Source organism: Pyxicephalus adspersus, chromosome 4 (genome assembly GCF_032062135.1).
Source record: "Pyxicephalus adspersus chromosome 4, UCB_Pads_2.0, whole genome shotgun sequence".
Classification (NCBI taxonomy): domain Eukaryota; kingdom Metazoa; phylum Chordata; class Amphibia; order Anura; family Pyxicephalidae; genus Pyxicephalus; species Pyxicephalus adspersus.
Genome location: NC_092861.1, coordinates 124139426 through 124155582, shown reverse-complemented (window position 1 = coordinate 124155582; position 16157 = coordinate 124139426). Strand labels below are relative to the sequence as shown.

The window sequence follows — 16157 nt, the reverse complement described above, 5'->3', positions numbered from 1 at the left end:
TTGATAAATTTGAGTGTCATCAGCATACAGATGGTACTGTAAGCCAAAGGAGGATATGACTATGGACTATGTCTTTATTATGGTTTTACAGTTATTTTGTTTATTAGTTTTCCTTTTTGACAGTAATATACTAGGTTAAAATACAATAATTGTTAACATTTGAACACAAAACACAGAGTACAGAATTTTTATTCTAATCAGATACAACATTTAAGGATGTGCAGTACTGTAGTGTATAGGAGGTGGGCAACCCCATTCATAGCACCCATTCATATGTTGTTCTTACCAGAGTGTTAAATGATGAAGACAGAGAGATAATTGAACACAGGTTAGTTAGCACATCAATTGGGTGGACATTAAGGAAGTGAGGGAGATGACAGATGGAAAAAGTAATAATGAAATACTATATGCATTTTGTTTATCAATATTACAAAGATCTCAAAGATCCTAAATACTAAATAAGTTTGTTGGTTGCCACCATGTAAATCCTCTTGGAGGACTGGAGAACCAGTTTTTACTATGTGATAGTAAATGACAATTTTGAGGGCCTACAGACCCCATTAGTGTTTGATTTTAAATAAATACTTTCTTTGCCTAGTTAAGCCCAAAATAAACTAGTTTTACCTAGAGCAAACAGAGAATGTGTGAGGTAAAAAACGGTCCTCTTTACCACCAATAGAAAATTAATCAGAATGATTGATCAGAAACTATAGTCAAAAACAAGATCATGTATATCTCATAGTGTGTATCAATGACACCCCGTTTACACCAGAAAAAAAATCCTAGGAAGTTCCTGCCTGTAAAGGTGCTTAACCTGGTTTCCCTCCAAAGTGGAGAAAGACCAGATCCCTGCAGTAGTCAAGAGAACCCCCTCTTCACCCCTCCCCCTTTCAATTATCAGACTAGAAGAAGTGGCTTTTTTGGGGTCCTAAAAGGAAAGGAAGGGCTTAGCTCAGGGAACCCCAATGCCAATCGCCCCTTCCTAAGGTATGACAAAAAGTCATATTATTCTCCAGTGTACCCAATTGTTTTTTGGCTTCAGTTTCTGTTTGGAGAAATTCCTCATCACTTCATGTCAGTAGTAGGTGTAGTTAGGAGCAGGCCCCTGTGCAGAACTGACTTGAAGCCCCTATAAGGGCGCCATTGGTTGAGGAGAGCCCAGGGCCCTCATGCAGTGGCACATTTTGCACTTTCCTATGCCTGTCCCATCTTCCTGTCCCTTTTGACTGTAAAATAGAAAGTAAAAAAAAAATTCCAAGAAAAAAAAGTTTTGGCACAACAGGGCTTATAATCGATACTGAAAACCCAGTTGAGTGCCAAGATACATTAAACCATGTATTTTATCTATGTGATGTAGCTTGGGCCCCCTTCTCAGGCATTCCTACTAGGTGGTAAGGCGCCTATCAAAATGATTGGACAGTATAAGTACCAGAGCATTTTCCATTAGCGACAACCCTTTTGAGATCGAAGACAGCAAATAAAAGCTTCTGCAGGCATAGGTTTGCATCTTATGTATGATAACATTTTTGTTATTTTATATGTGAAGGGCCACTTTACACTGGACCTGAACAACCAGTAGTGGTAATTGTGCCTAAACAGTTTCCTAAAAGATATTTTGTCTGGAATAGCTCCTGAAATACACAAGTGTGGCTAATATGTGAGTGTGCCTAGAGACTTATAGCTGTATATGTGAAATGTAAATCTAAGGTAGAGTGCCAATGACTGCTAGTCTTATTGGGAATGGTGTAGGAATTGGTGTCACTACTGTGCTGCTCACTGTTTTCCTCGGAGTTGGAGTTTCTGATATGAGGAAGCAATGCCCTGCTTCTACCCTGATGGCTGTACCAAAAGTGCACAAAAAAAACATAAATAATCATATATGATGCAAATCTTTAAAGTTTAGCAACTCTTTTATAGCACCAGTGTTTCCTGGATAGCATTAGTAGCTAATAGGTTGACTTCAGTTACAGTCTTGATAGGTGTCCAAAAATGTTTGCTTTGTAAATAGCAACTAGATTCTAGATATACCTATCAAGGTTTGAAATGAACTCAGGGTTCAGATAGGTTGTTTTAAGCAATTCACAATGCAAAAAGTGCAACAATATGGTCATGTTTTAAAAGTGATCATAAGCCAAGTTTTCCCATTGGTGGTTAAAAATTCCATAATGGAAAAATTGCTAAAAGTTTTGAAATTTACAAACACTGCTACACTATATGTCCTCTGAGCAGTTAGGGCATGCTCCAGGGACACTTCGAAAAGAAGACTTGTAATAAAAATTATTCTTCAAAAAAAAAATAAAGAAAGAAAAGACAGTTAGTTGCAGTTGGAAAATAAAAAAAGCTACATAACTCCCCCCCCACTTACCTTGTTATGGCCCAAATTTATCTGGTTTAGTCTCTTCTCAGGAAGGACTTTAGGAGAAATGTGGTACATTAAGAGTCAAGCTGTGGTGGTCAAGCTCAAACACAGTTATGATATCTTATATTGCGTTGGTTTATCATACAATGTAAAGATGTTTGGTTAATAAATATATGTTTCATTAAAGCCAATAAAAAGGCCATGGCTGACTGAATACCCAAATGGTAATAGTATTCTGTCTAATTGTCAATAATGTTATTTATAAGTATATAGATGGTCAAAAGTGCTGGCTATAATCCCAAGGCTGCTGTGGACATCATCAAAGCTTTCTGTACTTGTCTGGAAGATGCAAGTCTGACAACTAACAGACTGTCAAATCCCACACTTGGTAAGCAACAGTGAGAGACAAGCTGTATATACTGGAAAAAAAAGGACAGAAGACATTTGTTTTTTGTTTTGTTTTTTATACTACTGAACACCTGCATAGTAAACGGTTTGTTCCTATTCAAACAATATATTTTTCAAGCTTGTTGGAAGACTTTTGTGATCCACAGTGTGTGCTTTGCTTTTCTGGTTTCCACCAGTCTTTACTATGCTCTAATTTTTTAACTAACATTAAAACTGGCCAAGCCTGGAAAGTTCTTTCTGAGACCTGTGGGTTCATCTTTGTTTAAGCTTCATACTGTTGAAACTTGCATCTTACAGGCAGCAGAGGAACAACCGCCCTTTTTTATGTAAGAAGAAAATTATTCCTGATTGATCACAGATCTTTCAGCGTCTCAAAATATCTGTGTGATAGCTCATACTTTGTGTTCTAATAAGTCTTTAATCAGGCTTTCCACCCTTTGTTGAACAATGGTAACCAACTATATTAAAAACATTTTTTTAATGGGGTCAGATCTTTGAACTTTCAGCCCCATTTTGTGAGATTTCATCTCTGTTTATGTAATCACGGGAAAGTGTCTGCTCTTGGGACAAAAACTAAAGCTACATACATACAGCAAACGATTGTCGCCAGAGATGAATAGTCGTGCTTGTCTCAAGCAAAAATCTGACACGTACAGTGGTTCTCAGATGTCACTGTGGTGGATTAATGAATGACAACCATACTTTTCTATGAAGGAAAGCTCAGCAGTGCTCAATCGTCCTCTTCATAGAACAGCGTGGTATTGCGTGTACAGACTCATGTATGTACTCATTTGTCCATCTGTAACTGGAATTGTTAATGAAAGATCATTTCCAGTGACAAACATCTCACAGCTGTACAGGGCTAAAAGAGGAATTAAAAATACCCCCCCCAAAAAAAAAAAACACACCTTCAATGCCACAGAGCAGTCAACCTGTCTAGAGCTTTCTTCCATTGGGTCCCGCGATGTTCTGGTATCCGTCTTCGGGCCGAAGCTAGGCGCCGCCATCTTCTCCGTTCTTCTGGGTTCTTCTTCCTAGATGGGAAAAAAAAACTTGCCGATCTCACTGTGCATGCATGAGATCAGCAATTTCTTTTCCTATAGGCAAAAGGGTTCCTACAGCGCATGCCCGAGATGCTTGGGCATGCACAAAAGGAGCAGCCAAGAGCCTCCTGGGATGCATGACATAGGTATCCCGGGAGGCTCTGCGCTCCCATTTATTAAGGGAGCAGTGCTGCACACTTTAAAAAAAAAAAAAAAAGGGTGTTGCACCTAAAAAAAACACTAACAAACAGAATTTCTACCTTACATACCTTACATAAAAGGGTTGTCTACCCTTTTATGTAAGGTAAAAATTCTGAGTTTAGGTACGCTTTAACACCAATTTCAGACCTGCAGTGTTCCTCTGCATACTCACCTGTGGCCCAACTAATTCTATTTATGTGAATAGGAGCAACTGGGAATCATTTCATTCATGCAGCTGCTATGATTCCAGAAAGTAACATGTGTTTTTTAGCCACATGGTTGCTTTTCCCCTTCTGGAGAAAGAACCATATTGCAGCTGCAATCACTTTTACCTGTGGTGCAGTTTTCTATGTACCTGGGAGTGGTAAATTGCATGATTTTCCACCACAAGTAGGAAAGAGGCCCATGGCCAAAAAACACATTTTTAGTAGTGAAAGATCTTCCGACAATGCCTTTGTTACCCTCTGTGCCTTTGTGTTCCTGATGACAATAGCAACCCCCATCTCTGGCGGAACAAGACAGGAAGTTAGAAAAGTCTTCCCAGCGGAATCACAGAGAAAAATTAATCTTAATAAATTTCACTTCACCGCTCAAAAAAAAAAAAACCACCATAATGTTAGCGTAATCATTAAGGCTACATACACACGTGCAATAATTGTCATTAGAAAATGACAGATCAACAATTATTTTGAACCATCGTATATTGCACGATTTTGTACATGCTGTAATGATACGATCGTTCAAATATAATCCACCAATAATGTACACACACTAGATACCATTGTTTGAACGATGCAGGAAGTGACGTGACTGGAGAAAGTGTACCGCAGAACTATTCACGATCACTATACTGTACACACAATAAATAGCAAACGATCTTCGCCAGGATGGTCGTTTATTTACAGCGGCATTCCTCGTTCATCGGCGTTGTTGTGCACTTTTTGGTTAACAACTATCGATCGGTCATTAATCACTTATTTCCAATGACAATTTTTGCACGTGTGTACATAATAATGTAATACATCGTAATAATAATAAGCCTAAATATTTTCTACACCTCACAGGATTCTTTGAGTGCACCGGTGCTCCAAATGCAAAGAAAACTTTGCTAAGAGATGCAAACATTTCAGCAGACTGATGGAGGGAAGTATAAATGGACTTTGTCTAATGAACTGTACTTATCATAGGTTCCTGATGTTCATCCAGAGGTGAGAAAGCATTCCAAATATTAGCACACTGCTCAGAAAACAGAAATAAAGTGGTTTTTGAAGCACTTTAGAGTATATTTTCAGCTTCCAATTTGAAGGGCAGCTAAATTAGCACAGGCGGTGAGGAGTAATGGTTTCCTAATAACTGTGTGTAAAAGAAGCCACCTAAAGTGTACCTAAACTCAGAAGTTTCTTTACATAAAAGGGATAGACAACAAGGTAAAAAAAATAAAAAATGCAACACCTAGGCGATCGAGAATAAATGGGCATGCAGAGCCTCCCGAGATACCTAGGTCACGCATCCTGTGAGGATCTTGGGTGCTCCTTATGCGCATGCCTGAGCATCTCGGGCATGCACAGGAGCCTTTTCATGCATGTGCAGTGAGATGGGCAAGTTTTTTTTCCAAACTGTATCACCTGATCCCATGCCTGCGTCAGGTGACGTAAGAACAACCCAAAAGAAGAGAATGCCCGATGCAGAGACGGATACTGGACCCAATAGAAGACAAGAATTTTTTTGTTTTGGGCACTTTTGAGTTTACTTTCTCTTTAAGTGTGTGTATGTGTGCTCTCCTAATCACTGGCAATGGGGATCAGGCTGGTGGTATGCCCACTTGTTGCCAGCTTCTCAGATGTGTTGCCATGTCTGAGGGTGCACAGATCTGCCAGGGTCACATGTAATCCCTAAACAAAGGAGAAAGGGACTCTGCAATCACTACAAAACTCGTGACTGTGTTTACTAGAAAAATGAAAGAGCTAAACTGGAAGTTATCTCATCAGATACATCCAAAACAAACACAGGGTGTCAGGCAGCTGCAGCAGAGCTCCGGAACCAGAACCAGCACAGCCCAGACACCATGCTCCTCACTATCACAGGGCGCCAAAACCTTCACAGAGAACAAGCGAACACAGGCGGGGGGGGGGGTCAGGTCCTGTTTCCACGGCGACCAAACCTTGCCCCATGACTGGCATCTCTATTCAGCCAATCAGCAACCTATCCCATACGTCATCCCTCTGCTTCTTCTGTAGTCGCTTCGCGGCAATGAGCTCAAATAAAAAAAAAAAAAACAGGGGAGAATGGGCGTGAACTTAAGCAGATTGACAAGCGGTCCTGGCAACCAATCATCTCAATCTAGGGGAAGGCACCTAGCCAATGGGTGCTCCAGGAAGGAGGAGTTACACAGGTTTCCAAACGCTCGGCGGCGCCATGGGCTTGAGAACTAAACGGAGATGGAATGTCCCAGTCTGAACCGGTTCTAACCGGTTGCGAGTGTGTGGCATTAGAGTAGAAGAAGCGCCTCTTTCAGCTTGCCCGCCCGCTTCGCCGCGCCTCCAACACGGCGAGTAACTTGAAAACACTATCCGCCTAATTTTCTGCCTCCTGCTATGTTGTAGAGGCCCCCGGAGACAATATTACCACTGGCCATTCATTAGTAGTAGTGAGTGTGAGGCGAGAGCCCCGGCCTAGGCCCACAGACTACCTTACCCCCATTCATTGGAGAGTAAGGGCGGACTGCTCCCCTTTCCCCACCAATAAACCCGCCATACACCCTAATATTATCACCGACAGACCGAGGGGGTCCCACGCCCGCCCGAGGCGATTTCTATGTGAAGCTCCGTGCTGGATTATTATTGGATCGTTTGTGTGCTGAGGAAGAGGCAGCTCCGTTCTCGGTAAGTGTGCTTCATACCTGGGCATTTCTGCTTCTCTCTCTGTGCGGCCTTCCAGGCTCGGTGGGTCGGACATGTGGCTCCTCTCAGCTAGAAGGTCGCGGGCTGTAGGCCGATTCATGGGAAGTGAGCAGGCCTGGTTACCCCTGGCAACAGGTTGGCCTGGTTACCCCTGGCAACGGGTCAGGCCTGGTTACCCCTGGCAACAGCTCAGAATAGGGTTTTGTGAGTGAATGAAGGGTGGTGGACGGCAGGCTTCCTAGGAGGGCCTCACAAGGTGGAGGGGGTGTGTACCATACTGGAGCTGGGGGCTGTGTGTGCGGCCTACACGTGTGACCCTGACATATTACATACATGTACTTCTACCTTCTATTCTTCATCTAGTGTGATGCTCATAAGGGGCTCACACGTCCCTCTATGCTAGGTTTAAAAAAAAAAAAAAACTGCAAATGCCTAGTAGGCCTCAGGCTTTTAGGCGACTTTCCTAAAGGCCGTGGCCGAATAGGCTGTCAGGAGAGCGGGCAGACGTGTGTGAGATCAGCCCGCTGAGCCCCTGTGTTTTGGCGAGTTGCTGGCGGAGTGGAAATTTCCAGAAATGTTACAGCGTGTGTGGAGAGCTCCGCGAGCAGCGTCACGTGCTAGGGAGGGAGGGGCAGGGAGAGGCTGCTGCGGGAGGGAACGAGACACACCGTGCTACCTGCAGAAGAGCACCAGGGGACGGGGTGACCAGGTGGGCACGTGTCACGATGCTCGGATGGCAGAGCCAGCATCCATCAATGTGTGATTTCCACCTGCCCTGTAGTAATCAGCATTGGCAGCAGGGTGAATGGTTTATTCCTTTCTGTGCCAATGTTTTGCTGCACATAAATAACAATTCATGCTGTCAGTTTAAACCAGGCAAACTAGCATTTATTTTCCTGTCATTAAAAAAAAATGATTACTTATTATTTAACCCCTGGAAATTTTCCAATTAAAAAAAATGTGCAAATATTACCCGGTTGGATTTAAATTCAGGGTTCCATGCATGCAGTAGTATAAGTTGCAAACCTTTGTGTGGTGACCCTGACCCATTCTGCCAGCGCACCAACCACTTTTTAGTAATCAACTGGCAGTTTTTGGATGGCTGCTGAAAAGCTGGGTCATATTAGAGGGGCACAATATTATTATTATTATTATTATTATTACTACACAATATTAATATAGCACCATCTTACGCAGCGCAGTACAAAGTCCATTTTCATGTCACTAGCTGTCCCTCAAAGGGGCTCACAATCTAATGTCACTACCATAGTCATAAGTCATTACCACAGTCTAAAGCCAATTGTGGGAGGAGCCTGAACCTGCAAACTCCATGCAGATAGTGTCCTGGCCGAGATTCGAACTTGGGACCTAGCGCAGCAAAGGCCAGAGAATTTACCTCTGAGCCACTGTGCTGCCCAATGATACAAAGACAATAAAAATCTAAGAGGGTGGCATTAGAAAGTTGTAGCAAAGGTATGTGGGAGGGGTTGATGGCGGTCAGGGCTGTCATGTGTTACATGTTGTCTGTCCACTTTTTGACCACCCATTTAGGCTACGTGCAACAATTATCGTTGGAAACGAGCGACTAACGATCATCATCCAATAATCATTAACAAAAAAAGTGAACAACGATGAGGAATATCGCTGGAAACAAACAACCGTCCCGGCGGATCTGATCAGGCGATGAGCGTTTGCTATCTATTGTGTGTATGGTCATTCAGTGATCGTGGATTGTTCCGCGGTACACTTTCTCCAGTCACGTCACTTCCTACATCGTTCAAATGATCGTATCTAATGTGTGTACGTTTTTGGTGGATGAGATTTGAAAGATCTTATCTACAGCATGTACAGAACCGTGCATTATATGATCATTCAAAATAATCGTTAATCGTTTGTTTTCTAACAATAATTTTTCACATGTGTACCTAGCCTTACATCTTCTCTCTCTCTCTCTGGGGAGAACACTGCAACATGTTGCATCCCTTCACAAACCAAGGTTTATTGGTATTTTTTTCTTTTGTCATCTAATATTGGGCATCACATTACTTATTGTTTTATGAAGCCTGTATAACTTTTCTTTTAGCACACAATCCTTTGGATTTCTATCATTAGAACTGTTTTTAATTTGCAGGCCCTGCTTCTGTATTTACTACACTGGAGTTGGGAAATGAGTATTTCAGTGCCAAGCACAACTTGGGTTTCATGATATGCAGTGTCAATATTAACAGCAACCAGGTAGTGTGAAGCTGCATGTTTCTTTGGTTTGTATGATGCAATGAATGAGCTTAGCGATTGGCACACATGTTATAAGCTATGTACACATGTCAGATGATTCTCGGCCGATGGGCTCATTTCAGACATGAATCTGACGTGTACAGAAGTCGTTCATGGATCTGTCCTGGCGGATGCATGAACAACAGAAGATGAATAACCGCAATGGAACAGAGGAGAGCACAGTGGGTGCCACTCGCTCCTTCTCCCCCTTTCTATAGAAGAGAACAGTCCTGTATGTACAGCGCTCATTCATCTTTTAGTCTTTTTGTTGCTAGAAACAATCAATTCCAACAACAATAATGGAGCGTGTTTACGTAGCCATTGGTCTTGCAGACCCTAGAGCCATGGGTGTTGGTGGGTTTTCAATAGTATGTGTCCTTCAAATAGAATATATGCTAAGTAACCACTATGATGTCCTGAACTGGGAAGACTAAAAAGTCCCATAAAGAAATGAGAGAATTCTTTTATGCATTGAAGTCCACAAAAGGTGCTGGGAATTAATTTCCTCCTGTGGAAGTTGCAGCATTCCAGCCTGGCCAATCAAGGTGACAATCTCAAACCTAGCGGTGTCCTTGTGAGGCTGTCATCATGCAGGTAAGTTGTTTTCATATTGTACAGTATTCTCCCCAGCCATTTTAGCTGGGCGCACCACCCAACACTTCAGTAACAACCTGGCTGTTTTTGGATGGTACTGAAGAGCTTGGTCACATCACAGGGGCTGCCACCCACCTACAATTTCATCCCACCTGGCTTAAGAAAATTTGCTGGCTTGAACACTGTTGCAGAAGGGACATCTTCTGTAAACAGCCCACTTAGTTGCAAGTTTAATTTCAACTTTTAATTTTAAAGTGCTGCAAGATGCATCTTATATCAGGGCTTGCCAAATCCATGAATTCATTATTTCCTTACTACTCCTAAGACGCTATTAATGCTTTACGTTTGTTTGTTTTTTTATTATTACCCATTTCGCTTTAGGCTCTGCTGCTCAATATCATAAAGTCACATCGGGACCTTAAATAGTTGACTTGTATGGGATGCTGGCTCTTTATCAGGTCATTACTTGTGGGTATAGTGAAGGTGCAGGGTCTCTCTTGGGAATCCCACCACTTGCATAGTCATAACCAGGGCCACCAGTCAACCAGGAGAGATCAGTTTTAGGAAGTAGGGATTAGGCGCTTACAAAGAATGTCTGCCAGTAACCGTGTAGTGAAGGAAGTGAAGTATAGGTGGCTGGAAGGGATGCCCATAAACTACCTGTTGCTTTGTTTTTCATGGACATATCACCTGTTCACTTTGAGAGCTAGATCCATTAGAGAATTCAGGAGTTATTTTAATACATCTGAGATCCTGGTACCATGTAATTATTTTGACAGGAACAAGGATACATTACCTTTATACTCAAGTGCTTTTGTTCTTACACTAGCTGACGTCTGTTATTCATGTCCTTGTGCTGCTTGCAGGTCCCTTAGCTTGACATTAACAGGCCCTTAACACTGATTTGTGGTAAATGTATGTATTGGTGCATTGACCTGACATTTATTTGGAATTGTCTACACCAGAGGTCAGCAAACTTTTTTTCAGGGCTAGGCAGGGGCACACTAGGCTGGACTCCCTCTCGAGTCCCGCCCCAATGCCTCTGCCCCCCACCAGGAATGCCCCCAAACTTGGCCTTCTGTATTTTATAGCAGATTTGTGTTTTTATACAACAGTTTAGTTGTAGTAGAAAACATATATTGGCTGTTCCTCCTGGGTTTGTAGTGTACAAGCGATTAGAATTTGGCCTGCACATTACTTGGACATTGATCTTTAAGAACAACCAGGAAAAAAAACTTTTCTAGGAACTAGATTGCTAACTAATGCAGAAAGATGAAAATCAAAGCTTTAGTTACCTGTTATTACTTTACACTATATGTAAATCCAGAATTTGTGTAGGGATGGATCAGAGCCCCTGGCAGGTTTCACTGGCATTTGGGAGAGATGTTTTTTCATTCTGTGGTAGTCTTTTCCCAGGCAAAGAAGTGAAAGAAAAATATGCAGCAGGGCAAGGCAATAAAAGCTGACCAGAGTTCACTTTTTAAAGCAGAACTGAACTCCTTTCACTCCATTATTGACGCCAACATCTTCACCGGCTCCTCTAGGTTTGAGTCTTCGGCTGCATTGATTGGCTGTGCTGGAATGATGTAAATTCTGTGTGCTGGCGTTTATTCATTTCCAGCACCTGGGTATGCTGGGATTATACGCAAATCTGAGCATGTGCAGACCAGTGTACTTTAAACAATAATTGCAAACAGGTAGGCAAGTTTGTTTCATTGCAGAACAAGCAGTGTTTGTTCCTTCTACAGAAAGTTGGTGGCTGATTTCAATTTTTTGTGTATTAGGTCTAGTACTTAAACCCTAAAAATGCATTTTTACTTCTGGCTTTATTACTCATTTACTTTCTGACTGGTGAAAATGACAGCAATAAAAGATAATGGGCCTCGAGCCACCCCACACTATCCATGGCTGTAGATATTGTGAAGTGATTTGTTCTGAAGGATCCCAGCATATACTAGTGTCCAGTTTCAGTGGTTTCAAACACCTGCTGGTTGTTTACATTAGAAGGTGTTAGGATTCTAGTAGAACAAAAAAACAGGGTTGCAAATGACAGACCAATACAGACAGTGCCCAGAAGAACTTAAAATTATATATATATCTCCAGTGATTGTTTTTCTGTGACAGCAATAAAAACTTGATAAGAGTTTAAACTTTTCCTACATGGTCTAAAACTAGAAGAAAATGTATTTGCTATACATTTGGTAAAGTGGAACTAAGTTTGCCTCGGGCAGGGATTTATTGCATAAAGGGGCAGGCCATGTCTCTTGTGCAGTATACATTCTCACCTGTCTAAAAGCTCCCTCCACTATCAAAATCGCTGAGCTGCACATTCACAACTGGTGTATGATGTGTCGGCCTGGCCAATCAAGATAGCTGAAGATCAGGAGGGAGAAGAATATTGTGGTGCCCGTGATGTAACGGTAAAATCTGGATTTAGTTCTGCTTTACCTTCTTAAACACAAATTTTGGTTTAATCTGCTCTCCTGTGTAAGTGAGTGCATGTTCCTGTTTTGCAGTAAAAGTGTTGCTATAGTGCATAGTGACCTTACTAATTCTTAAAGCAAACCTGTAACTTCAGGTTTGCTTTAAGGTGATGTCATATATACCATATGTGATCTTCATTGCTTGGCATTTTTGAAGGTTCCAAAATTCAGCAAAGTACAATCCACAACTTGCAGACTGCAATAGTTTGCACAGAAGAACCTGCTCAGCTCATCCTACAATATGTAGGGTCGGTAAGCTGATATTGCACTGTGAGAGGTGTTGGGGATTTTCTGTGATGAAGGTGAGTATTTTCAGATTTCAGGGCACATTGGATTTAGAATCCAAGGGTGCAGTAATTGAATAACAAGTAATTTAGAATAAAGCCTAGTTTGTACTTCTGGCAATACATTATGCTTTAAAACGATTTGGATTTTTTTTGTTAGTGTAATACGGAAAAGCAGGGTGTATGGGCGTGCGTACGTGCAGCAGTATTCTACAAATACGAAATGCACACTTCTCCTGCTCTGCAGTCCAGCAACAATTGAGTTCCTCTAAATCTTCATATCTTCTTTTTCCATACTCTTATGATCCCTCTATCTTTTAACCGATGCAGGGAACCTCCTTGAACCTTTATAGTAAATGTCATTTCTTGTATATACATGGTGCAAATATGCCAGGACCCACACAAGTACATATTAAAATTTGCTATCTTTATTGGGTACATTTGCCTAAAGTAAATCTGCTGATTTGGTCTTGCATGATAAAGCATCAGTTTCACTTAAAAGTAAAACAGTAATTGGGCTTTAGACACTAAAAACTACATACATTTTTAGTCTGTGATACCAAACAGTTACTTTCACTTGATGTCAAAAACAAAACTTTGGACTCACTCCCATGGTCTTATTCTTCTTATGGTATGGTGCATTTGGTGATTTCTGCTCTATACAATTCCCCAAAAAATTTGTTAGATTCCACCTACTCAAATATTATACCTGTCAAGGTAGCCTTCTGTCCCCCTTCCCGTTATCCTCACCAAACCTTCTTTTTCCCTTCCCAATTGTTTGCTTTGGTTGTCTTTCTGGGCTTGGCAACAAATGCAAAATTTAAGGCCCTAACCACTACTCTGCCTGATACTACTGTCACAGCTCTACAAGAGAACACTTGTAACAAGCAGTAAACTATTTTCATGCAGTCCTTCTTTACTTTGGTAGCTGCATGTACTGTGGAGCAAATCATCCTCTAAATGACAAGACAAGTGTTGGGTCCCTAGATTCATTGTGTTTCTGCCCTGTTTACGTTAGAGTTTAGAAGGCTGATAGATGGCAAGGTTCCTGCTGGCAGTGGGGCAAAATAGGATTAGCAGAGCTTCTAAAATTGATGATTTTCACACAGCACTTAGAAGGGGTTTTAGGAATTTTCTGCAGGTTATACTTTCCTACTGTTAATCTGCTTGGGGTGGAAAAAGTTCTCAGCACTGCAAAAAACTCTGAAAATACTCTGCACCTGCATCTTGCAATTTATTGCATGTGTGGGACATCTGCACAAAAGACTTGTCCCAGAGCAAGTTGAAAGGAAAGCATTTGTGAAGCACGCAGCAGTTCTACCTAATACATTTGACAATACTCTACTTTTTACCTTTCTACTTCTGAGACTGCACTTGCGTGTATCCCAGGTTGTGAGGAATATATTTTGTCCCTGTAGATTAACCATAGATGAATTCCATTCTCTCTGTGGAGTTGCGTCTGCCTTACAGGTCAGGTTATTCCAGGCTAGTATAAAAAACTAAAGTTGTAAACTATTTTTTATTTTTTATTTTTTTTTTCGTGGATTTTTTTTTCCAAGGCTTAATTTTTAATTGAGTGCGCAACTTTTAAGATGGTAAAGATGTTTTTCCTGTGTAGGATGTCTCTCAAACTCTAGAGGCATTTTCAGATGAACTCTAATGATTTTTTAAATCTCTAAATGCCAGTGAATGCTTTTCTTTGCCTAAATTGTAAGCTCTACTAAAGTGACTGAGCTGTTTGTTTAAGGTTATATTTAGCTCATGAATATCTGAAAAGTATGCATGTATCATATCTTCCACTTAAAGTTACAGGCATCACTTTCAGCTTATTTTTTGACATGCTGCATATGGAGGAAGAAGTTAAGGCAGTTAAACTGCAATCTAAGCTGTACATCTCTGCTTTCAAATCATTTGAGTGAACTTGGTATAATGTGCGCTTTTACAATAAACCTCATCAAACCTTCCCTTCTTATCAAAAAATACATTTGTACCCTGCTCTATGCAGGGTGTGTAATTCTGCAGCAAACTTGATAACCTATAACCTTATTAATTGATTTATGAACTACTAGTACACAGGAACATGGTGCTGATTTTAGAAACTAGTCAGATTTAAATTGTATCCATTGTTTAATGAACCTAAATTCATCTTTACTGGCACAGTCTTTTTCAGATAAAGAGGACCTAAACTTTAATCAGACACTAGGAGAGTAGTAGATCTAATGGACAAGTAAGATATGCAATGTCTTGTCAAACAATAAAAGCCTGGCTCTTGGTGGATATTTGTGTTACCTGTACTCTGTACAGGGTGTTTGCAGTGTAGTGTGAATCCTGGATCTGTATGCAGCGGTGCCACATGTAGAGCCAGGGACAATGTGACTCCTGTGCATGCTCAGTAGTTACATCATCAGAGGCCATCCAATGGCGAATGAGGATCTCGATGGTGTCGGTGAAGATGGCAGCTGCCTAGGATGTGGCAAAGACAGGATACTGGCCCTGTCATGGCTGCATGGAGTCTGTTATAGAACAAGAAGCTCACTGCCCACAGAGTACAGTTCCACTTTAAGTGTCTGGCAACTAAGAAAAAAAAATAATTTAATGTTATAGGTAAAAAAAATTACACTTAGTAAAATAATGTTTTGTTTTTTTTTTAGTCGGATATTGAGCTATCATGTTCAAAATAACATTATAAAAGATTGTGTAGATAGACAGTAGTAAAAAGTTGTTTTTTTTTTTTTTTTTTTTTTTTTTTTTTTTACTCTTAAGTAAAATAAAAATTACATTGTTACATTACATTGCAAGGATTCTATAGTAATGAAGCTTGTTAGTGTGTTTATAGTATCAATGTTTGGTTTTCCTTTTCCTCACAGCTTGGAAGTACACACCACCTCTCTTCCCCTGGGAACAAACACAGTGTGTAGCTGTTTATTCACACAGGAACCCTGGAAAACATGCATGTCTTGGGGGTCTTATCCTGGGTCTCCTGGGATTTAAGTCTCTCATAGCTGAACTTCATCTATAGGCCATGCTGAGGATGTTTTGCCACTGGGTAGATGGTGGATACAACCAAACACCCAAGTGGACAGGGACCAGAAACTACAGCCTTAACCTCACCGTCTCTCCGCATGTACCTGCAAAGGTGAGCAGAACGGGGCAGCCTTGGGGGCAGTTACTGGCTGGCAGAAAGTTTGTGTCTGGAGTATTAGGCATTGTCTGATGCTAAGAGGCTATGAAAATTTGGGCCATGAGGATAAGCAATACCTGCTTTTGAAGCACCATTTTTTCAATAGGCGTCTTTTAGGTTTCTCATTTAGAATGTCATCCCAAGTGCAAGTAGTTTTACACAGATTTGGTACAGTGCTTCTAATCTCTAACCTTCCTATAACTGAGCAAGAGCAAACAGTTGACCACCAGCACTGGAAATCTATGATTGCGCTGGTAGCCAATTGCTGGTTAGAGAAGCATTACTGTTGCTAGATGAAAGCTCTGCTTTAAATATTTAACATTGTGAGTAATGTTCATATGCCAGGTATTTGTGCTTTTTCATTTATCCTAAAGAAACTGAAAACACATTCAAAGCTTTCCCTTCAGCAATTTGTCCCGTGCTTTTTTTC

General features: G+C 41.0%; 1 protein-coding gene across 1 annotated transcript in view; it reads left to right on the top strand.

Annotated features, from left to right (window-relative positions):
- Positions 1-6414: 6414 nt before the first annotated feature.
- The window catches only part of XPO1 (exportin 1), a 30919-nt gene continuing 21176 nt past the window's right edge, over positions 6415-16157 (top strand). Inside the window, 1 exon segment of the mRNA XM_072410273.1 lies at positions 6415-6893. The gene's annotated coding sequence lies outside the window, so the exon portion shown is untranslated.